Source organism: Podarcis bocagei (genome assembly GCF_964188305.1).
Source record: "Podarcis bocagei genome assembly, chromosome: Z".
Taxonomy (NCBI): Eukaryota; Metazoa; Chordata; class Lepidosauria; order Squamata; family Lacertidae; genus Podarcis; species Podarcis bocagei.
The window spans coordinates 37,839,431-37,864,321 of record NC_138140.1 but is presented as its reverse complement, the minus strand read 5'-3'; the positions used below and the strand labels follow the sequence as shown (position 1 = coordinate 37,864,321).

Here is a 24,891-nt window from a genome sequence, read left to right as displayed (position 1 = left end):
CTAATGGCACTCATTAGTTTATATGGCTACAGTCAGAGACCATTAAGCTTCTGTTTCAGAATATAAAAGGAGCTCATAAAATGTAGGGGAAGTATTATTTAACTTAGCTTTATTTTTCATTATGGAAACACTGCAAACAAATTAATGCATAAAACTTATAGAGGTCACCCAAAAGCTAAATTAAAGACAAAGAGGATGTGATGCTGTCAAAACTTAGGCAATTCAAATTGCTGTTGATGTCAATGAAAGTGTTAAACAGGTGCTTTGAACTTTTCCTGTTAAAACCAATGGGATTTTTTTTTTAAAAGTACTTCACTTGGACTAGATCATGTCATCTGCCATTTGCAGTCTTTTTTCCCACTTTTTGAAAAAAGGAGAAGGACCATAGCTTAATTTGCAGAAGGTTTTAGATTCAATCTCTAGCATCTTGAGGAAGGGAGGGCTAGAAAAGAATCCTGCCTGAAACCTGGAGAGCTGCTGTCAGTGTAAACCACATTGCAGTGATAGCTGGTGCCCATTGCACCTGGCAGAGTGGAAGGCAAGGAGACCAGAACTACGTGAAGCCATAGCCAATGACAGGCAAAGTCAACTAATACAAGTTTTATCCCATTCCATCTCCCTGCTGAGGGCAGGGCAGCACTGCTGAGGGCAGGGCAACACTGAGACTAAAAAGGAGGCAGCTGACAGCTAGGGATACCCCCCCCCCCGGATGATGGGGAATAAATCAAGTACAGTCATTGGATCCCGAACGCCTTGCGAGTTGAATGTTTTGGTTCCCGAAAGTCACAAACCTGGAAGTGAGTGTTCCGGTTTGCGAACATTCTTTGGAACCCAAACGTCCGATGATTCCTGCAGCCAATCAGAAGTTGTGCCTTGGTTTCCAAATGTTTTCAAAGTCAAATGGACTTCCGGAATGGATTCCGTTCGACTTCCGAGGTACGACTGCAATATTTAATCCTAGATACCCACAGAATACAGTGGTACCTCAGGTTACATACGCTTCAGGTTACAGACTCCGCTAACCCAGAATAGTGCTTCAGGTTAAGAACTTTGCTTCAGGATGAGAACAGAAATCGTGCTCCGGCGGCGCGGCAGCTGCAGGAGGCCCCATTAGCTAAAGTGGTGCTTCAGGCTAAGAACAGTTTCAGGTTAAGTACGGACCTCCGGAATGAATTAAGTACTTAACCAGAAGTACCACTGTATATGCAAATGTTTTAGCATATGCAGTTGTTCCAGGGGGGGTGGGGTGGCGTTTACTGTGCTATAGATTTCTTCAGGTTGCTTTATGGAAAGCAATTCATCAATGAAAAACAAATACAAATAATAACTATGGCGGAATATACCGGTATTCTTTGCTTGTAGACAATCCCAGGTTCAATCCTGCCAGTTCCAATTAAGAGGATCAGGTAACCGGAGCTGGCTGTGAATTTAATGGTCTTATGGGAAGCCCTTCAGAGACCCTTTGGCTATTGCTGGACTACTACTCTATTGACCCCTGGCCAGTACCATGCTGGCTAGGGCTGTGGTGAGTTGGAATCCAACAGCACCTGGAGGGCCACAGGCAGGCCAGCCCTACCATTAGTCAGAATGAGGCAATCTGTTTAGGAGGTGAATGCTGGGGGGGGGGGGGCGTGGAGCAAGTATTTCCTTCTACTGGGAACTGAGCCATATGTTTAGCATGCCCAAAACTAGCCAGCTGCGCTGCATATTCATTAGATGGAAATGAAGCAGTATGACTGCAGTGTGACTGTCCCAATACTTTTGCAGGCACAAACAACATTGAAAGCAGGAAACACATGTCTGCCCCAATAGCACCATGAGCATGAATAATCATGAATGCACAATAAAAAGGATGTCTTCAAGGGCCCAGGCCTACAAATCCCAGAATTACCATATTTTTCGCTCTATAAGATGCACCAGACCACAAGACGCACCTGGTTTTTGGAGGAGGAAAACAAAACAAAAAATATTCTGAATCTGCGCAGCCTGCATTCACTCCATAAGACGCACACACATTTCCCCTTACTTTTTAGGAGGGAAAAAGTGAGTCTTATAGAGCAAAAAATACGGTAAATGTATGATGTGGATGTGACCTTTAAAAACAAAACAAAAAACAAAACACTAGATCTGAAGGATTCAACCTTGTTTGTCATAAAGCAAAGTTATGCCTTTAAAACATCATAGGTGTGCACTTAAAAATAAGGTGTGAACTTTGCCCCAGGGGTGATATCCGTGCTGGAGGAAAAGGCTACAGCAGGTTTGCAATGACCATGGTCTGCCAAGGGGTGGAGTGGGTGGGTTTAAAGGTAGCTGAAAGAGTTTCTTTTCAGACAAACAAACAAACAAAAAAATCCCTCTTTTATTTTTAAGCGTGCAGGCTTTCAGCGATGTAACCTCTGCTGCACAAACTTCAAGGGGAGAAAAATGAAAGGTAACACATTCACCGATACGTTTGGTGCTGGAAAGATTAAAGTTCAACACTTCAGAGAAATCTCTTACACAGAGAAAGCGTAACCTTTAAGTTTAATGCATGCAGCTACCCTGGCAACTGACATCAACAGGGAAGGAAAACGTTACTTAACTCCACAATGTTACAGACTTGACAATGGAACTAAATTGTGGCAGAAAACCGATAAGAATAATTGCAACTGGCTGTAGTAATGGAGGGCATCAATAGGATATTGACATAATTAGACACCAAGTGAGAGAGGATTATGATTATTATCATTATCATTACTATGTTCCTTTTGTTCAGGGTTAGCCCCCTAGGCACAGGTGTCTCAGCCCACCACAAACTCCACATTGGGTTTGCATTTTGCATTTCTTGGCAGCTGATGGATTCATGAATGAGTCGTCAACCTGGCTCAACCTGTGCACACTATCACCCAGAGGAAGGATGGCATGGATATAAAGGTGACAAAAAAGAGTGGCTAAAATAGGTGTCCATTAGTGAGATTCTGATGCCTGTTCTAGCAAATTTTACAAGTATGGGAAACCTACAATTAGGTTTTCACCTGGCAATGAAGAGATAACAGTAGATGTTGAGTGAACGTCCTCAAAGAGAGAATTCCACAAATGGCACCAGAACTTTAAAATGTCCTCTTCCATAAAAAGGTAAAGGAAAGGGGACCCCTGACAGTTAAGTCCAGTCGCGGACAACTCTGGGGTTGCGGCACTCACCTCGCTTTACTGGCCGAGGGAGCCGGTGTTTGTCTGCAGAGAGCTTCCGGGTCATGTGGCCAGCATGACTAAGCCACTTCTGGCAAACCAGAGCAGTGCACGGAAAAGCCGTTTACCTTCCCACCAGAGCGGTACCTATTTATCTACTTGCACTTTGACGTGCTTTCGAACTGCTAGGTTGGCAGGAGCTGGGACTGAACAACGGGAGCTCACCCCGTTGTGGGGATTCGAACCACCGACCTTCTGATCGGCAAGCCCTAGGCTCTGTGGTTTAACCCACAGCGCCACCCGCATCCCGTCCTCTTCCATAGGAACTTCCTATTTAAGTGAGGCCCATATTCAGATTCCAGAAGCCAGATCACAATCTATTACAAGGCCTTTCCATGGGATACTTATAGTGCCGGTGCCCAGTGGCGGATAGCAGGCAGGGGCAGGGCTGGCACGCATCCTGGGGGTGTGATGCACTGCCTGCGGGGGCGTGGCGCCCAGCGCAGGTGAGGGCACAGCTGTGATGGCACCCCACCGGGATCGTGCTGCCAGGGGCGGTGCGCTTCCCCCCCCCCCGCACTCCTCTTCCTCCACCAGTGCCAGTGCCAGTCTATTTTGCACCTTAGGAGAGGCGTGCACGCACACACACTGTTAACTTCAATTTTCAAAACATATGTCTTGTAGAAAAAATGAAATGCACAAAACTTGAAACTGCTAAATTTATTTTAAATTGCAAGAATAAGTAATACAACCATCTTTGATTACCTTTCTCCAGTACAAAAGAAAATGTTTTAACATACAAATAATTTTGAATAATCTTGTGGATTTTGATGTTAACATTTAAGTCTCTTAAAAGTTTCAGGTTCAGGCACATCAAAATCTCACTTTCCATGCCTTTTCCTCTGCAAAATTTGTCACCAATTCTTTCGGCTCGAGTGCTCGTGCTTGGGTATGTTCAGCTGATATAGCGGGCAAGCCAATTAGTCTCTTTTGCAACATCGTTCAGCATATGTTAGTTTTTATAAGTTTGAGCTTTAAGAACCTGCATTCACTGCTTGCCACAGACACTGGAAATTTGAGGATGATCCTTAGAGCAACAGAAACATTAGGCACATTATCCAGGAGTTTTTGTCGTAGTATGAAGAGAAGTACTCCTTGAAGCAGCATAGACTTTGAAAGTCTTCGAGCTATTGCTATAAGTTCACAGCAGAGATCTTCAGAATCAATATAGTTGTTTCCATTGTGCATCAAGTGCTTTTTCCAAATTCATGTAGGCCTTAAGTACATCTTCAGTAGATTTTATTTTTATTTTTTTGTAGCTGATGGAATCTCTCTTCAACAGAATGTATGGCTATGTATAATATAGCACAGTAGAAACCTACTGTCGCAAAGTTTGGTAGACTCCTTGCTCCTTTTGCAATCTGACTACCATCTATAAAAAAAAACTTACATATTTTGAGGTTGAATATATCACACTTCATGTGATACTATCTGCTGTGGTTCATGTTGTGTCTATAACTGTTGAAAATTATCACTGCAGTAGTTAGGCCAGTTAGCAGGGTCCCTGTAATTCGAGTCAAGCACAATACAATCTTCCTTTGCAGACTTTGCAATATTTTCACTTTTCTTGACATCCTCCTTTTTCTCTGTGTGTTTTCTAGAAATATCTCCAATTTGTGAAACCTCTGTCTTAGAGTTTACATCATTGGTAGTAGGAGCACTACATTCAGCTCCCTCTATGTTAGTTTCAACAAAAGTATAGTTGTGCTGTTCTTCAATGGCTTTCTGTGTTCAAAGGCATTGCGGGAAGAACCCCTCTTGCTTTGCTTGCTCTTTAGCTTTTTCTGCCTTTCGTTTCCAGTACCGAGCTCCAGATAGTCCTTTTTTTAAAAATCAGCCATAGCTCATAGAAAAATAAATGCATTTTCTAAATAAGATTAAGATTTGACTGTAAGATTTAAAAGTAAGTGCATTTTCACTATATTGCACTGACCTCCAATCAGCTCTACAATTTATCTATTTGATACATACATTTAAACAACAATAACTCTGATGTATGATTTACTTGAAAAATGATAAAATCCTTCAAAATATAAAAGTAAAATATTATTGGAAATTTATAAGATATAACAAAAACTAATCTGAATAAAACTGTGCCCCTCAAAGATCAGCACTGTGCTCCTCTGATGTCTGCATCCTAGCTAGCCTGATGTTAGCATCACCCTGCTTACACCAAGGAAATAGCCATGTTGCCCGTGTGTTTCTGCACACACATACCACAAACTGCAACACCTTCCTGCAAAAAGCATGTATTGTCTGCAGAGATATTCTGAAATGTGATCTTCTATATGCAACTAGGTGCTGGGGCTCACACACTAAGATTTCTCTGCAGATAACCATACACAGTGTGCGGTTGTTACAGGACATGGGGCTAAAAGTGTGTCCCCACTCTGCAGAGCATTGACCCTTTTGGGTGGTGGCTCCAAGTCTGCAGAATGTGTATCTTACCCCAGCCTTATATTCTGCAGGATGAGGTGTTTAGAGCCTTTCTTCCCATGCCATTTCCCTAGTCTCCCCACTTCCTATGAGCTTCATAACTGAATGGGGTTTCCAACTCAATCCTAGTCTACTACTCTTACCCCAAGCTGACTTTTTCCATAACAACAACCTCTCTTCTGTTAATAAGCTGTGCGATATTATGAGTTGCCTAGCAGGCTTATGGAGCTAAGTGGGCATTAGGATGTAAATCTGAAAAGAAAAGAAAAAATATATATAAACAGCAACAAGGATAGATTTAGTGTCTTCTAAATCTTTTCTTTGAATCACCTCTGGCTTGTCAATGTCTTTCTTGAATTGATGCCCAGAAGTGAATACACCCAGCATCTTCACACATGGTTGTTTTGCACATCCATCCATTTAAACAAAGAAGCAATGCTCAACCTAGGTAATCAAGGAAGACACTGTAATGAAAAAGCTGCTTCCAGCTGAGGAGGAGGAGGTGTGTCATAACCACATCCAACCATTTCAGAAGAGGCTGGAGCCATTTTTGGCAAACACATCCCTTTCCAGAAATTCTTTTTGAGATGGTGCCAACACATGCATATCTAAGAGCAAAGAGATGGAACGCAAGAGTCCAAAATTGTGATTGTCCCTAACATCTTCTTAGAAGCATAGAATTGTAAGGAACAGAGAGGGTCCTCTAATCCAGCTCCCTGCAATTGAGGGATATTTTGCCCAAATGTATTCAGATACATTTTTATGCCTTTTGACAGTAGCTCCTGGGAAGGCTATTATTTCAGCAGCCAAGAAAATCAGCTTGCTTTGTCACCATTTCAAAGAGTGATGTCACTCTGTAGTGTCCAAGTGGAAACACAACCTCTAGAGAAACTGTCAGGTGCAGTGGGGCAAACAGGGAAGAAGAAGGCAATAGCTGTAAATAACCAACTTTCACGCACCAAGAATAACTGGATCATCCTCACATCTTTTGCAGCCATTCTCCCCTCCCCTTAGCCTATTTTTGGCATGTGAGAGACCAACAATTCGTATCACCAAGTGCCTTTGGAATCAAATTAACAGCTCCAAGTCATTTTGTCTGGATATGTGTGAGCCCGCTTGCATGCGCATATGTGCACATTTATGTTTTTAATCCCCCCGCTGTCCCCCGCTCCCTAAAACACAAAACTAGAGAAAATTTATCATGCAGATTATATATTCATCATGGAGGTACTCTCTGCCGCCTCAGTTCCACAATGTCAATTGTCACTCTCAATGCAGGAGATGAAATGATGCCATCTGTGAGAGGAAACTAATGCAGGGAAATGAGTCATAGCCAGCTCTGGTGAAATAGCATATTCAGTCTGGGGCTGCAGAGAAAATTACTCAGGCAGGGCAATCAGAAAGGTGGCACGCTAGCAAATTGGTTCTTAATTTATACACAGCCAGTGTCTTTTTAACGTAGAGGAGCATGTCACCTGACAGGCATGCTATGCGCATCTGCACTTTTTATGATAGTTTTATGATACCTGCTAAGCACACCTGCACTTCAATGGGGGGGGGTGTTCTGCCTGAGGGTGAACAGAGCAGGAGGGCCAAAAATGCCTTGGCAAAAGCAAGAGAGAGGGAGAGAGAGAGAGAGAATGCCACAAGTTGTTGGACAGGTTCAGACTGAATGTAAACAATTAACAGATCATTAAAAAAGACTTAGCAGTCTTTTGGATATCTTATCCTTTCAAAAAGATTTTGAGCCAGCCTGATCAAAGTGCAGCTTTATCAACTTAAAGGATCAAGGATGTCAGAGAGAGACAAGAGACTTCTCAAATGCCAATTCCCTTTATAGAATTTCCCCTTTTGCAAAATACAGCATTCAGTGATGCAGTTAGGTAAATTTAAACTGGAGGGGTAGATGGTAGGTGAGGATCTACCAGTAGATATCTGTGTGATTTGCAGTAGGTCACCACAAAAATGCCAACTCTCAATTCTTTAACAGCACTTTCCCTCCCCTCCCTCTCCCCCCAAAATAGTGTTTTCCCTTCTAAATTAGGCTATGGAGTCCAAGGACAGCCCAATACATTCTGCTTGCTTAGGTGAAGAACAACATACTGCAGGGCCCCCAGTTCACATACAGTCATACCTTGGTTTTCGAACAGCTTAGTTCTCGAACGTTTTGGCTTCTGAACGTCGCAAACCCAGAAGTGACTGTTCTGGTTTGCAAACTATTTTTGGAAGCCAAACGTCTGACGGGGCTTCCGGGGCTTCTGATTGCCTGCAGGAGCTTACTGCAGGCCATCAGAAGCCACGCTTTGGTTTCTGAATGTTTCGGAAGTTTGAACGGACGTCCAGAACGGATTCTGTTCAACTTCCAAGGTATGATTGTATAGGATCTATCTAGACAGGCAGTTTCCACTTGACCACTTTAGTCTGTGGAACTGGCACTTTCACAAGTGCCACATAATTTTTGTTCCATGCTTGCAAGGAATTGTTCCTTCAGAGTGGCACCACCTAGCCTCTGGAACTTCCTGCTTATCAGTGTTAAGCAGGTGATTTCATTGTACTATTTCCAATGTCTGCTAAAACATTTGCTAGTTGTTGATAATAAATTGTCTATCCTACCATTCTTCCCAAATGTGCCTAGTGCAGCAAACACACAAGTGATACAATTCAACATCTACTGATATTAGGCAGGCAGCCTCACTGTACTGTTTCCAACACCTGCTAAAAACTTCCATTTAGGCATGGCTACCCAGCCATATAATTTTAGCATGTAATTCTTAATGTATATTTGTTTTAAAACAGTTGATTTTACTTACATTTATATAAAATTCATGTCAACTTGTTTTTAACAAGATTTTTATGGGTAAATGAAAAATGCCACACGCAAAAGCCTTGTTATCACCTCATTCACTTGTTAGAGTAAGCAAGGATCCTGCAAGAGGAAGCTGAGATGCATTCCCTTGCAATCAACTAGATCGCTGTTCCAAGTAACTCTTCTTTGTTTTAACTAATTTGTTTTAATTAATTTCATTTCATTTCATTTAAAGATATATTATAAGCAGCCTCAAGAACTTTGATTAATAGGCAGGGTATAAATATTCCAAATAAATAAAGAAGAAAAATATTGGGCTGGGCTCAGACCCAAGTTAGTTGCAGTTTGGTCCCATTTAATCAACAGAAAGTATAACTGCTCATATACACCATACCCTCCAATATTTCTACAATGAAAATAGGGACATCCTAAGGAAAAGCAGGACATTCTGGGATCAAACCAGAAACTGGAATGGCTTCTGTAAATCCAGGACTGCCCCTGGAAAATAGGGACATTTGGAGGGTCTGATATATTCATGTCAATAGTTCAGACAATAACCTCTCAGAGCTGCTATAAGTAGCCAAAAAACTTTGTACCCTGTGGTTAGGGAAGGAACAAATTTTCTACACTTCTAAAGTGCTTTCAAGCTAGATCATAAAGCAGCTTGCCTCTACCGATTTTCAATCTCAGGTGCCTGCTAAATCCTTTCCTGTAACTTTCCAATTGATTGGCTTTTCTTCACAACAGAATTGCTGAGTGTTTGTTTCTTTTAAAGTACTTAAATTCTACTTAACAGCTCTTTCAAAAGCATCTCTTGTTAAGTAGGTTCTCTGTACTATTCCCCCCAACCCCCGCAGCATGGGCATATGCAGACAAAAGAATTTCCCTATTCTGGGGGTGTAGACTTTCCAATTTTGTGGGGTGGGGAGTAGAATGACCTATGCATGAGTGAAGAATCAGACACAATGTAGATATAGAGTCGCGGCTCAACTTCCTGGTCATCCAATTACAGGTCATAAAGTAATTAATCTCATGAACCAAATAATTTAACTACAAAACAATCTCAGGTTGGCACAACAAAATAATAACAACCCCACCACACATGGAGACAAAACTGTGGCTGTTTTCTTTGTTATAAGATCTGTTGTAATTATTTTAACCTCAATAAAATCATTCAGAAATAGATAGATATAGATATAGATATAGATATAGATATAGATATAGATATAGATATAGATATAGATATAGATATAGATATAGATATAGATATAGATATAGATATAGATATAGATATAGATGGTATATGTAGTGTGTGTGTGTGTGTAGGATTTGACCTACACAACCTTATACCCTGTTGTTGTTTAGTCGTTTAGTCGTGTCCGACTCTTTGTGACCCCATGGATCAGAGCACACCAGGCACTCCTGTCTTCCACTGCCTCCCGCAGTTTGGTCAGACTCATGTTTGTAGCTTCGAGAACACTGTCCAACCATCTTGTCCTCTGTCGTCCCCTTCTCCTTGTGCCCTCAATCTTTCCCAACATCAGGGTCTTTTCCAGGGAGTCTTCTCTTCTCATGAGATGGCCAAAGTATTGGAGCCTCAGCTTCAGGATCTGTCCTTCCAGTGAGCACTCAGGGCTGATTTCCTTCAGAATGGATAGGTTTGATCGTCTTGCAGTCCATGGGACTCTCAAGAGTCTCCTCCAGCACCATAATTCAAAAGCATCAATTCTTCGGCGATCAGCCTTCTTTATGGTCCAGCTCTCACTTATACCCTAATAAAAGCAATTATTACAAGCCCAACAGACACTGTTGTTGTTTTTCATGGTGACTAACACACACACACACCTGTGACAAAATGGTTATTGTCCCTGTAAAATATGTTGGAGATTTTATTTATATATTTAGGAGGCTCTTTGACTTTCTTGATTCAGTCTTGGGACCAGCTGGGGTCTTGCAAACTATGCTTGAAATAGAGTGGATTAAGGACTAAGCCATTTCGGGTTTCCAGCGTCGTCATGAGTCAGTAGTGGTCATTCCTTGCTGCCCTCCACAGGCAGCGAGGAGGTTCAGGCAAGGAAAAGCCAGGATTCATGAGGCAAAAATCCTGGCAATGTTACCCAGTGTGGTCAGGGGAGCTCAGTGCATCCCACTGTGCCTCTCAAGCCTGCCAACTTGAAAAGCAGAGCAAGTGCGACCTGGGAGTGTGTCCCTGCCATAGACAAGCCCCCATCTCCAGCATGATTTGTCATTGATTCCTCTATAACTCAGACAATTGGCATTAATCAAGAGGCGCTCCTGGACCAACATATGCTAATGGGCTGCAATCAGTCAGCTGCCAAAAGGACTGGGGTTGGCTCTTTGAAACTTAAGTATAACACAACATAGGGCCACATATCCTCCCCAACCCATCTTAAAGAGGCAAACCATGGTCTCATATTTCCCAAACGTGATTACAGTAAGGCCATAACTTATGCACATTTAACTTGTGAACATTCAGCTTTATGCACATGACAAAAATAAAAATAAAAGGGGGAGATGGAAAGGGGGCCAGGTCCTGGGATAAATGACATTAACAATCCCATCTGCCTTTGAACCAAATGTGCAACTTCTGGGTAAGTTGTGGGTTTACTGCATTACAACTGCAAATTGTCAGAAATACCTTTTTTCAGTCTTGCTACCCAAAATCCCACTAAATAAAGTTGCTAAAATAGAAACTGGGAACTTCTCTGCAGAACAAGGTCAATACATATGTGTCAGCCTTCACCAACCTAGTGCCCTACAGATGTTGGACAACAGATGTTGGAGTTGCATTGCAACAGCTTCTGGAGGGCACCTGGATGGCAAATGCTGGTAATGTAACCTGTGGCTCAAAATTCTTTATTTTGAAATATTCTGGGAAATTGCCTTCTTTTTCTGGGTTGGGTGGTATTGAGAAAAAAGAAAACCTGAAATTTTGTCAGAGAAATATCTTCTGAGAAATGTTGGTTCATCTCTAATTTGTATCTACCTAGCAAGCATAGCATGCCTAAGAAGATGAAGAGCCCTGCTAAATCAGTTCAAAGATCTATCTGGCCTGCCATTCTGTTTTCCATAGTAAACAACCTGGTATCTCTGGGAAGCCAACAGACCTCTCCTGTTGCTCCACAGCACCTTGTATTCAATGATATACTGCTGTTGAATCTAGAGGTTTCATATAGCAACTTATTGGAAACCTATCTGAATTTTTCTAGTCCCTTTTAAAGCTTGAAAAGTGAAATGCATTTTTTAATTATTTTTGTTTTTTATAAAATTTGCATAGCGCCCTAATCCATAGATCCCAGGGAGGTTCATTTATTTTCTCTGCCTTCAGAGTAGTTATTTTACCCACCTTCATTGTCACATCTGATATTTTAATCATGGACAGAATGCTTCAGTTCCCACTTGCAGGGCTGAATTTTGCAATTCTATATTGTGGTGCACTGAAGGGCACTAGCTTAATCTACTGATTGTCTGCCTGACAGGCAGACACAGAACCTCCATTAAGGGGGGGGCGGGGAGTGGCAGCGCTTGTCCAGCATACAGCAGTGCATATTAAATTTTGGTTTAGTATAATGTGTCTTTTGAATGAAGTCTATTATGCAGGCTAAATGTCATGCCAAGTAGTGGTTGGATTGCACCCACAGGTCCCTAGCAGGTCTGTGGAGTCATAAATAGCATCTATGGCACCGTGCCGTGCTATGCCTTCATGAATGCCAAATGTTTTGCAAATTCTACACTGTGCACTTAACTCCAGACAAAAATAACTGTCAACAGATTTCCGCACAAGGTTATGGTCAGCAGGGGAAGCCTACAGGAAGCTCAAGAGCAAAACCTGAGTATTACAGCAGTCTCCCCACTTGTGATTTCTAGCAACTGTCATTCAGAGGCCTCCAATACCTACTCTACAGATATGTGTTGTCCTTCTACTTTCTTCCTTGGGCTGAGCTGCCCCATACATTTAAAAGCACATCCAATGCACATTCAAAGCGCATGATGTCCACCAAAGAACCTTAGAAATGTAGTCTGAGAACTGTATCTATGTGAGGGAGAAACAACAGCTTTTGGTATTCTTTGGGGGAAACGAATGTGCTTTAAAGGCACATTGGATGTGCTTTTAAACATATGGTGTGGATCTGCTCCAGGTATTCCTGAGATGCTCAGTTTACCTATAACAGGGATAGGGATCCTTAATCCCCCAAATGACACATTCCTTCATGAGTAAGATTCTGGAGGCTGAATTCTAGTGGTGGCCAGGGACAGTGGCCAAAAAGGTGGAGCAATGGGTGCAACCCTGACCTTTGTACAGTAGGTTTCCTTTCAGCCACACAAAAGTCAGAAGGTTCTGTGAATGCACACACAGCCTCTTCATCCAAAGAAGCAATTTGGATATCACAGTTCAGGGACACATTCTTCTACCCAGGTAAACATGCTTAGCATTGGGAATAAAGCAACAGCCCTTTCAATAAGTTACCTCAACTGGGGAGTAGTGGGGAGAAGCAGCCTATTCCTCTTTTGCTGATTCTTCATTAAATACCTGTTGGTAGATTGTTTTATCAGGCTTTACTTCCTTCTGGCTTCTCCAAGTTCAGTTAACCTTTGTTTGTCTGTGCTAGTATTAACTGCTCCATATTGACCACATGTAAATGGCTTTGTCTGTCAAGAGTATTATACCATCAGTGTTCTTTATTCTTTCAACCAGTAGTTTTATCACACTATTTATTTCTGCATGCCACTGCAATATATGTACCAAACTGGTACTGAGGTTCTGAGGTTCCTCACCCCTAACTTATAGCATTCATACTGAGCTTGTGAGTCGTCTCCCCAAAATAAAATCATTTGCTCTCAAATGGACCTTTCGTACAATCTTCTGCTACTATCCTTTTTACAAATCCTGCTTTGCTGCTATTCAGGTTTTGTTTTCTTTTTCTGTCCCTACCTAAGCTTTGGTTTCAGTCCTTTTTTTCTAACAGATGGTTGCTGCTGTTAAGCAGATAAATTATAGCCTTGAACAAAGAGCGAAGCGGTGGATTACTGTCAGGGGAAGGAACTGAATCCTTTCAACAAAGAGTTATATCAAATTCACATTTGTACCTAAAAAATGAAAGATAGAATCCAAAGGCCAGAGAGCTCCACATCCAAAAGCCCCAATATTGTAGTCTCATCTCATGGCTGTACCTTTGCCATCCTCATATTTGCAGTGTATTTGCTAAGTAATGGATTATTTCCAAACGGAATATTGCTTGGCAGCAATGGAAGCTAAAAGCATTTATTGCCTTATTTCTGGGTACAGCAGCAGCCAGCTACACAAATAGAGGGACGCAAAGCAGAGGCTTTCCTTCTGAGCGAATCTGGAAATTTAGGCAACTGATAATTAGGCTTTGCATAGACCCAGCAGACACACACAGAGAGAAACCAAGAAAAAAATACACAATCCTTTTATCTGGATCACAGTAGTCCACACCAGATTTTAATGAAAGCAAAATATAGGGGGAAGTAGATCAAGTTAAAAGACCAAACAAATTCCCACTGTTTCATGTGTCAGGTCAATGAGAGCCAGCTTACATTTAATAGAAATCTGCATCTAAAATATTAGTAATGGCAAGCCACTAGGTTCCTAAGGCAGCTCGGCAATCATAAAACAAAGCAACATGATAAACATGTTGAAACAGCAACTTCATAAAAACAAAACAAGTGTCAGCCAAGAAGCTGAACATCACCAGGTTGGGCATTAGGGTCACAAAATTATCTATTACCCCAAATTCCCCCTGAAACAGTTCCATTCTATGTGACAGCACTTAAAAGGCCCTATCTACACAGCCAGCCAAGACTCATCACATTATGACCAAGGAAGTTCATATATAACAAGGGTGGGCTACTGGGTCTGACCAGTGAGCCATATTCTTATCTTTCCTATCCACTGTGGGCCAAGTTCATCAGGTGAGTAGGGCTACCGACCTGTCAGCCACCTGTTGACACAGCACTAGGAAGTCCAAATGCACCTCTGATTGCCTGGGCTTCATCGTGCAGGGCTCTTTGAAAGGGGCTTTAAAGAACCCTGTGCTGTTCTTTGAAGTTTCTTTTGGTAAGGCCCACATGTGATATCATGTCAACAGGTGATTGACAGGTGGCCATAACTTGGCCAAAATGGCCTGCCAGACTGAATGGGGAGGCCTGACTCACCTAATTAGGCTCAGGGCCTGGAGGTTTCCTATCCAGGTATATAGGTAGATAGTTACTGGTCCTTAAGGTGTCCTGGCCACAGACAATTTGGAGCATTTAAAGTTCAAAACCATCACTTGAAATTGGCCAAAGAAACAAACCAGAACTAAGGTGGCATATCACTAGAGTAACATACAGAGAAATGTTATTGCATTGCTTGATCCTATGAATTCGAGGAAGGTGGAACACCTTAGTCAGCTTGGTCCTTGCAGAAGAGGATGGTCCATTAGGGCAAAGGGGGCCCTGTCTCGCCATTTTCAGTCTGTCCTCAGTCAGCCCCCAGTTACCTGCCATTTTTTTTATAGTCTGCCAGTGGTGGCACAGCTAGTCAGTTTCTTCCTCCTTAGTCTCAGTGTTGCCAACTGTTGAAGTCAACAGGTATGAGGATGGGGACAAAGCTAAAAATAGTTGGCTCTACCTGCTATTTGCTCTGCCTCCACAGTCTCCCTACAGTCTCAGTGGCCTCGGAGCACGGGGAGGGGGGTTGTTTCTAGGATCATGCTAGTTTTTCAGTTGTAACCTCAACATCTCATGCATATAACCCAGTTGGTAGAGCCTGAGACTCTTAATCTCAAGTCTGTGGGTTCAAGCCACACGTTGGACAAAAGCATACCCTCCAACATTTCTCTGATAAAAATAGGGAAGCATGACATTCTGGAATCAAATTAGAAACTGGGGTGGCTTCTGCAAATCCAGGACTGTCCCTGGAAAATAGGGACCCTTGGAAGGTCTGCAAAATGTTCCAGCATTGCAGGGGGTTGGATTAGATTATCTTCGTGGTTCCTTCCAACTTTATGATTCTTTGATGACCTGTGATGACCTTGTAATGTAGCACCTGATAGCTTCTGCTCCAAAGAGACAAAGCCAAACAAAACAGAAACAGCAACTACACATATCTTGAAACAGTCACTAGCTTCTCCAGTTCCAATTTGGAATGCTGTATATGAATGTTGCCACCCACCCCCAGACTTCCTCTTCAAGGATGAGTAAATGCATGAAAATGGGCTACTAACAACATGGAAAAATCACTTCCGTAAATTCAACCTCTTAAGGATGCTCATGGCCAGCTTTAGTAGATGCAGCTCAACTCACCCATAAAATTCTCACTGTTCCATGTGAATAAATCATTCATTACAATTCTCAAATCGCCTGAAAAGCAGTGATGTGGGTTTCAGGGCAGGTGGGACTCCTATGCAAATTAGGACAATTTGTATAGGGCAATTTGCAGCAGGGGAAAAAAAAGAAATCAGTTTGCATCAGAAAATTTCCTGATACCCCAGAGAGTGATCAAACTCATCAAGCTTACTTTACTTGTGTTTATTAAGCACAGCTAAAAACTTTGAAACTGCCAAATTTGCCATCCATTCATTGTTACTAATGAATTTATGAAACATTTTTCCTGTGGAAAAACAAATCACTGGAAAGTTTTCTGCACCACATAGCTGCTGAATAGGAGGATAAAAAACACAGTGAATAAATAAATCACAGCCATAAGCAGTTCTAGCGAGCTTAAAAGAAAATCAAGAGCACTCGTGTATCTTTCCAACGTCAACAATAAGTTCTAGGTATCTTTCCATCACAGATACATGCACATACTTTAGTTCCAGAAAGGAAACCTAACTCTCCCCCCCCCACCACCTCACCTGACTTTTTGATTGTCCTCGAAGTTGGAAAGCTACTAAACCAATATACATTTTCAATAAGTCAATCCTCAACTGACACAGAGACATCTCAGGTTTTACGCTCCCAAGGCTGATGTCACAGCTGTTTCTTTCATTTTCACAGATCTGCAATAACTTTTTGGAAACATTTGCTTGTTTGCCATTTGGAATTAAAAATAAATAAAGCACCAGATATTGCTACAACCTTAATTCAAGGCTCACTTTGTGGCCTGTATGTGTGTGTTGTGTGTTGTGTGTGTGTGTGTGTGTGTGTGTGTAAATACAGCATGCAACAATTCATCCACACCCCAAATTATTAAAGCCTCTCATCTTCGTTGTGACTAGGGATGGGCAAATCTGTCAGCTATGATTTATCTCCATTTTCTCATTTTTACAGACTTCAGTTCTGTTCTTCACATTTCCATATCAGTTTCCTAATTTCTTTCTTTAAAATCCTTCTGGAAATTTATCAGCATATTAGTGTGAATTTCTCCTCATATACCTATTTGCATACAATTCTTCGTAATATGCAAAAAAACCCTAAAAATATAAAAATCGGATGCACTTTCCCCTAAACAAAATGCATTTTTGTATGTTATTGTCATTCATACATGCATTTTTATAGATGTTTTAGAAAGCATAAATTGGGTAGATTTGCCTTTAAATGCAAAGTGGCATGAGTTTCTCTACCATCCCTGCTTCTGACTCTATTACATCTAAGTAATCCCTTCCTGTTCCCACTCCATTTCACACCACTCCAATGATACATCTTGGGGTATTATTGGAATGGGAGACAAAGGATCAGGAAGTAAAATCCTCAGCGATACATTGGTCAATAGATATTGTTTAAAATATAGATATGGAAGCATGGGAATGATTGTAGAATACGGATATAAAATTCACAGCATGCTATGGTTTAAAAGAAAACTATATGAAAATGTTATATCAATGGTATCTAACACAAAGTAAATTAGCAAAAATTTGTAAATCAAATTCATACAAGTGTTGGAAATGCAAAGAGAAAGAAGGTACTTTTAATGATATGTGGTGGTTTTGTAGCAAGGTTAAAGCTTACTGGGAAATGATATATAATGAATTGAAAAAGATGTTTAAAATAATATTTGTACAAAAACACACAAACCAGAAGCTTTCCTTTTTGTAATTATTGGGGCAGAGAACTATCCAAACTGTATATAAATTTATTCATATATGTGACTGCAATGGCAAGCATTTTATTTGCCCAAAAATGGAAATAAGAAGTCCTGACGAAAGAAGAATGGATACAAAAAAAATTGGAATATGCAGAAATGACAAAACTTACTGGAAAAATAAGAAATCAAGATAACATTTTTTAATAAAAGAATGGAAATGGTTTATTGAATATTTACAAACAAACCATAAACAGATAAGAACATTGGCAGGATTATTGTCATAACCTGCAGTTTTATAAGAGTATATATTAAAAGAAGATGAATAAATGAATAAATTAAGTTAATCTGGAATATGCAGGAAACATTAAAAAAAATTTTTTTGAAGGAACCACAGAAAGAGGGGGAAGGAAGTCAAGTTTCGAAATTTTTAAATGATTGTGAAACTACTGAAATGCATATAACCGAAAATCATAACAAAATTTTAAAAGAAAAGAAAAGATATGATACAGCTTGTGGGCTTCCTGTAGGCATCTGATTGGCCACTGAAAAAACTGGATGCTGGAGTAATAAGGTCTTTGGCCTGATCCAGTAAAGCTCTTCTTACAATCTTATGCCTTTAGTGCAAATCCAGTCCACTGCACTTAAAAAATAATAATGTTCTGATTAAAACACACCAGAGTACAATAATATTATGACTAACAATCATAGTTTATGACAGAGTGAATGTAATTAAATTCAGCATTATCACCCAGCCTACAACCTTTAGAACTGTATTAAATAGCTATCACTTTCCTGCCCATTCATTTCCTGTTCCAGAGTTTTACTGCATCATTAAAACTAAGTTATATAATACAGCATCAGCAATGTGTGGCACAAAAATAAAACTGATGGAATCCTTATACGGCTGGGCCAGATAGCAACTCTTCTTTCAAAGCCCACAGGAGCATTTTGCCCCAGAGGATTATAGAACTATGCACACGGCTGACCTCAATCGAAAAGCAAGGCACACTGTGCAACTCATAACAAAACGACAAACCTAGGCTTCTATTTTTGCTTTCAGAACACTCTAGGATAGTTTCCTTCTATACAACTCCTAATGGTTCCTGCTTTGTTCTATTGCTACTACTGTACAGTCAAAAGAGCACCACTGTGTTAACCTTCTGTAGTGAAGGTGATCTGATCATCACAGCCAGGTCAATGCTATGGGAAGGTCTAACCAAATTTGAAATAGTCATAGCAACTGAAAACCATAGCAGCAGATATTGCAAGCCAGCAAAAAACATGGACTCCTCCAGATTCGCCAACATGTCAACGACAGGATTTTTACTGAACCCTCAATACATCATTTCACTTTAGTAGTTGTTCTGCAATGCTTCCCCAATGTCAGTGCATCTGGAGGAATACTGTTGTTGTTGGAATCTGTCTGTCTCGGGAGACAATGGAGTGCGCCTCTGGGGGTGAAGACAAACCGCTGCATTAGCAGCACTGAAATGACTTCCCTGGAGTGCAAGCCTGGGCAGTGTGTAGGGAGGTCCTGAGCTGCCCAGATGACCAAGATCCCACTCTCAGCCTCGCTGATGTGGTCCAAAGGAAAGCAGAGCAAACCATTTGGCTGCAGGAGTTGCCAGAAGAAGGCGTAGAAGGTGCCATCCAATCATCTTAGGGACTCCCCTCTGGACTGTGCAGGGTTTAGCCTTTTCTTCTCCTGAAGATGTCCATTAAGGCAGAGGAGGTTTAGGATCAGAGTTGTCTTCTTCCTAGATTGTCTACCTGCCTAGGTTGATGAGCCTCATCTGCCCCTCACTTGCTCCAAACTGCCTTCTGAATCATTGGACCCCCTATTGGTCTTGTCTGCTCACATGTAGGGGAAGTCCCTAACTCACCAAAGATTTGAGACACATTGGCTACTCTCACCTGGTTTAGCCAGCCAATCAAAACCCTTTTCTGGGGTGTTGCCAGTGTCACATGTTGACAGCTTCTAGGAGCCCCAGCTGTGAGCTAAGTGCAGAGTAGAGACCAAAGGTAGGAAACATGTCCCCCACCAGAGGTACTATCCCTTCCCTGACACCAAAGACAAAACCCAAACAAACCTGGAGCTTTTCATAGAATCATAGAATTGCGTGTGTAGGTCCCCAGGCCACCCCTCAAATAACTTCACACATAACACGTAATTTAGTTTTGGTTTTTGGGCACTATTTTGGCCACAACTTTATTAAAATACAAAATCAGTGAGTGGTTGTTTAGACATTGGTTATGACTATCTGTCCCCCCGCCTGGGACAGAACTGACATCCCGAGGTCCGATCGGTAGCCAGTAGAAGGGAAAGTCAAACTTGGGGGTCATTTGAGCTAAGCGTCGGACCCACGCCGCTCACCCCAGCAGCTCCCCGAAAGCTTGCCGGCCCAGATCCTATGACAAGGATTCCCATGACAGGGATTGGGCGGCCCTGGTCCCATAACAGGGATTGGACGAAATCGTGGCAAGCCCCAGGATTCCTTTAACGGAATTCCCTTCAGCACAATTGGAGGGGCACGCACGGCTTATCCTGACCCCTCCACCACCAGCATATTATAACCAATGCCTAACCGCAACCTTACAAGTTTTGACGAATTGCTGAGTAGTAGGCAAAAACCAAATGGCACAGCCAATCACCAAATGGCAAAATTCCTACTAGGCCCCTGCACCAAGGCAGACGACCCCATGACAGGCAAAGCAAGGTCAACCCGAAAAGAGGGCGGGCGAGCGGGTGATCCGATGCACTCTGCAAAGAGAAAGAGAAACCAGAGTGCACCAATATTTAAAGACTATGGTCCCACCCACCCAATTTGCAACATACAATTTGCCCCAGCAACCCGGTTATCCAATCACAATGCCAGGCAACAACTATTAACCTGCCTGGCAACAAGAGGCCTGGCCCGGTGGCCCACACCGCAACACGTGCTCTCATTTATTGGAGAACACGCTTTGTAGAGTTGGAAGGGATGCCAAAAGTCATCTACAGTGGTGCCCCGCAATACGAATGCCTCGCAAGACAAAAAACTCGCTAGACGAAAGGGTTTTGTGGTTTTTGAGCTGCTTCGCAAGACGAATTTCCCTATGGGCTTGCTTCGCAAGACGAAAACCATTTGTGTTTTTTGCAAGTTTGTTTCCTTTTTCTTAACACCGTTAATACAGTTGCGACTTGACTTCGAGGAGCAACTCATAGAACGCGGTGTGGTAGCCTTTTTTGAGGTTTTTGGTGATTTTTGAAGCTTTCCCAAAACTTTTCCGATACCGTGCTTCGCAAGACGAAAAATTCGATAGACGAAAAAACTCGCGGAATGAATTAATTTCGTCTTGCGAGGCACCACTGTAGTTCAACCCTCTACAATGAAGGAATCACAGCTAAAGAATCCCTAACAGATGGCTATCCAACATATGTTTAACAACCTCCAATGAAGGAGAGTCCACCATCTTCCAAGGCAATCCATTCCAATGTCAAACAGGCCAACAGTACCTTCTGTTGCACCTGAGAAAGGTCTTAATAAATATCTCCGCAAAATCCACAATGTGCAAGAGACTGTTTGTGCTTCCTGCTCAGTTTCTGTTTGCTCTAGTTTGGCTACCCCTACACTTAACATGCCCCTTAAATATGCCCACATTTCTTTGTATTCAAGGATTAGACACCCATCCACTTTTCCATTTTGAGGTGCAAATAACTTGTCTCTGTGCAGTAGTGGCTGGTGTAGGTGTCTTTTTCTTTCCCCCAGGGCCATGCCTACACCATTTTGTTTCCCTGTCTCTTTTTCTGTTCTTTTTGATGTGGCAGCCATTTTGTGTTTTGCCACACACACACTCCACAGCAGACATTTTGTGGCAAGCACCCATGACACTCACAAAATTCCAAACGTGCCCCCAGCCTCTAAAAAGATTAGCAATCTCTCACCTTCAGTGCAAATGAACTGCCAATAGTGGATATTGACCACTCTTCTTCCATCGATTCCATGTTTCATTGACTGCATGGGAAGGTTTGGAATGCAAAATACTTTTGCTCTGTTCAGTTTTATAATAGGAAATCATTCTGAAAAGCAACAAACTTAACTGGAAAGCTCTAGGTGCCAACCCTACCAGCCATTGTTGATCAGTAGTTAAACTTGGGAATGATCAACAGTTATTTTAACTTGCCTAGAATGACCATATTTTACATTGTACCACACTTAAAATGAAAATGTACAGTTTGCATATTATTTTCAGTTAATGCTGGAACAATCTATCGTTTCTGAAAGGCACAAAAGCAAAGGCTTCATAGTGAAAAATATGCAAAGAGATTGTGGTGGAAAGTCGAGAGATAAGCTAATATTTTTCCTCCTCTCTCTTCAGAGCAGCAAATAATTTGCACCATACAGCAACTTAAGTAACAGACAGGAATGGTAAAAATAAATAAATATGAATGTTAAGTCAACAGATGCATTATTATGCAGACACTTATGAACCATTAAGGGCACCCACATGAAAAGAAATGCCTCTCTGTTCACTAGAGATAACTACTTCAGGCTCCATTGTCAATAGTTTTAGTACAAGGGGGACAGAAAGAAATGCTTTAGATGCCAACAGAATGGCCTGTGCTTTTCTCTCCATACATCATGAAATGCCAAACAATTAGAAGCATCAATCGCTGACAGATTCTGCCATTAAGAGTCAGTGTGGTATAAGTGAGTGTTGAGCAAGCACAGCCCATCCATTAGGCAAAGTGAAGCCCATTGCTTCAAGCGGCAGATCCTGCCCCTGCCATTGTGCTGCCAGCCACACTGGAGCATCACCCATGCCAACAACACAGCCCCATTGCCCTTGCTGCTGCTAATGCAGCATGGTGGCAGCATGGGCGCAGTGGCGGAGGAAGAGTGTGGGGGGAGCGCACCACCCCCGGCAGCACGATCCTGGTGGGGTGCTATCGTGGCTGCGCCCCTGCCTGCGCTAGGTGCCATGCCCCCGCAGGCAGCCGTCCACACCCCCAGAACGCGAGCCACGACCCTGCGGGTGGCGCACCACGACCCCGGGACACGCACCAGCCCCACCCCCGCCTGCTCTCTGACACTGCAGGGGCACAGCTGCAGGTGAGAGTACAATTGTGATGATGGGGCATGATGTGTCGCACAGCAGTAAATTAATCAACACAGAGTCTTCTTCATAAACAGAATGAAACTTTACTGAAGACAATAAACTTGTTCATAAACAGCATAGTCAAAGAGCATACACAGAGTGCTCATAATAGCTAGCTGACTCTTCACAGAGGCACAGATCTGAGTTTCTGATTAACGGGAGTCCTGCAGCCGCTCTGTCTGCAACAACACAACATACTGGCTAAGACACACACTCTCTCTCTCTCTCTCTCTCTCTCTCTCTCTCTACACCGAGACCCACAGAGGTGGCTGGTTACATTTATAGGGAACCCAAGATGAGTCACGAGTCACAGTGACACAGCATTTTACTGCTAACGGTTAGGCTTGAAAGATTTGTGTAGGCCTCATAGGCCGCACTGCCTAGGCCTTGCCTGCTTCTGCTCTCAAGAACCTTCGTCATGACATGATGGTGGGGTTGGGAGGGGGGCAGAGGTACCCAGATTTGCAAGGGGGTGAGGGTAGCACTGGGGCATTTTGCCTACTGTGGCAAAACTTCTTGGACCAGCCCTGGTGTTGAGATATGACCTAGGAGGTCAGGATTACAGTGGTGCCTTAGCGGCTTTAAGAAAAAGGAAACAAACTCGCAAGAACTCGCAAGACGTTTCGTCTTGCGAAGCAAGCCCATAGGGAAATTCGTCTTGCGGAACGACTCAAAAAATGGAAAACTCTTTCGTCTTGCGCGTTTTTCGTCTTGCGAGGCATTCGTCTTGCGAGGTACCATTGTAGAATGCATGAAGCTCACTGGGTAACCTTGTGAGGGCTAACTTTGAAGGTGAGAGCCATGTACATGAGCTTGAGCTCACTGGAGGGAAAGGTGATATATAAATGCAATAAATACATTTCTTGTATGTCCCCCCCCCCCCACAGAACACAAATGGAGAGCACATTTTTGCACTTCTGCATTCCCTTGATATGCTCAAGCATTTTTTCTCCTCGCCCCAACCCCTATTAACACATATCACAATTCCATCAGGAGACTGACCTTTCCTGGGATTTGTAGTGCAAATTCCAATTTCCTGTTCAGGAATACTCTGCTGTTTTGCACACATCTGTCCAATTATTTAGAAACTTTTCACTTCTTTACAGGGTGCATGTTTTAAGTTCAGGAAAGAGGCAGCTCTGGAAACAGCCACCGCCTGACACCGGGAATAGAGTCAAGAAACTTTACTGAATAATGAAAATGAAATACACCAAGGACATAATCCACTGGGAGGCTATCCAATACAAACCTATTTGAAACTAACGGATGCTGTTCGCTGCTCTTGTACACAGTTCCCATTTACTTCATAGGGCTTGCACATCAGAAAATCTCAGTGGACAGCTCCCTGACTCTACAATAGAGATAATAGTTCATTGGTGCAGTATTGCTGGCATGCCTATTGTAGAGATGAGCCCAAAATATAGTAGGGGTCACATTTCACAAAACGAAAACACTTCCTGCAAAATGCACTCCACATTCTGGCAATAATTGTGAGGACCTGGGAAATGGAGTGAAATGTTTCTCCCATTCAGAGTGCAAACAAGAAGCTTGCCCTCTATTTAATTTGGCTACATGCTGCTAGCACCAAGCCAAATATGACTGATTACATAATGCTGTGATCTCAACATGATAGCTACATGATCCTTCAGTGGCTAGCAAGAAATCCCTTTTTTTGTTTTGGAAATGATTTGAGATCCAGAGGGTGGCAACACAAGAATGGGCCTTTTCTGAGCTTGCTCCTCATTTGAGGAATGTTTTCTCCGGGGAGGCTGGCCAGGTGACTTCGTTGAGTATCTTTAGTTGCCAGGTGAAAATATTCCTTTTTGGCTGCTATTCATTCTATGGCCTTTTAAAGTGTTTGGGGAGTATTTGTCTTTTTTCCAATGTACTATTATTATATTATATACAGTGGTACCTCGGGTTACATAAGCTTCAGGTTACATACGCTTCAGGTTACAGACTCCGCTAACCCAGAAATAGTACCTCAGGTTAAGAACTTTGCTTCAGGATAAGAACAGAAATCAGGCTCCGGCGGTGTGGCAGCAGTGGGAGGCCCCATTAGCTAAAGTGGTGCTTCAGGTTAAGTACAGTTTCAGGTTAAGTACAGACCTCCAGAATGAATTAAGTACTTAACCCAAGGTACCACTGTATTTTGTGTTTTATGTTGTAAACTGTCCTATGGTCTCTTGGTGAAGGGCAGTATAGAAAATTAATAAATTCTACCACTACTAAT

The 24,891-nt window shown here is 42.3% G+C and overlaps 2 long non-coding RNA genes across 4 annotated transcripts in view; both read right to left on the bottom strand.

The window, feature by feature from the left end:
• LOC308578900 overlaps window positions 1-24,891 on the bottom strand; it is a 753,836-nt gene that overhangs the window by 696,166 nt on the left and 32,779 nt on the right. The gene's annotated exons all lie outside the window — the stretch shown is intronic.
• LOC308578891 overlaps window positions 1-24,891 on the bottom strand; it is a 67,041-nt gene that overhangs the window by 41,675 nt on the left and 475 nt on the right. For 2 of the 3 annotated variants that reach the window (XR_014004181.1, XR_014004182.1), the window contains exon 2: window positions 23,661-24,009. This is a non-coding gene — a long non-coding RNA (uncharacterized lncRNA). The remainder of the gene's footprint in view (window positions 1-23,660; window positions 24,010-24,891) is intronic. The other variant, XR_014004183.1, reaches the window with a different exon arrangement.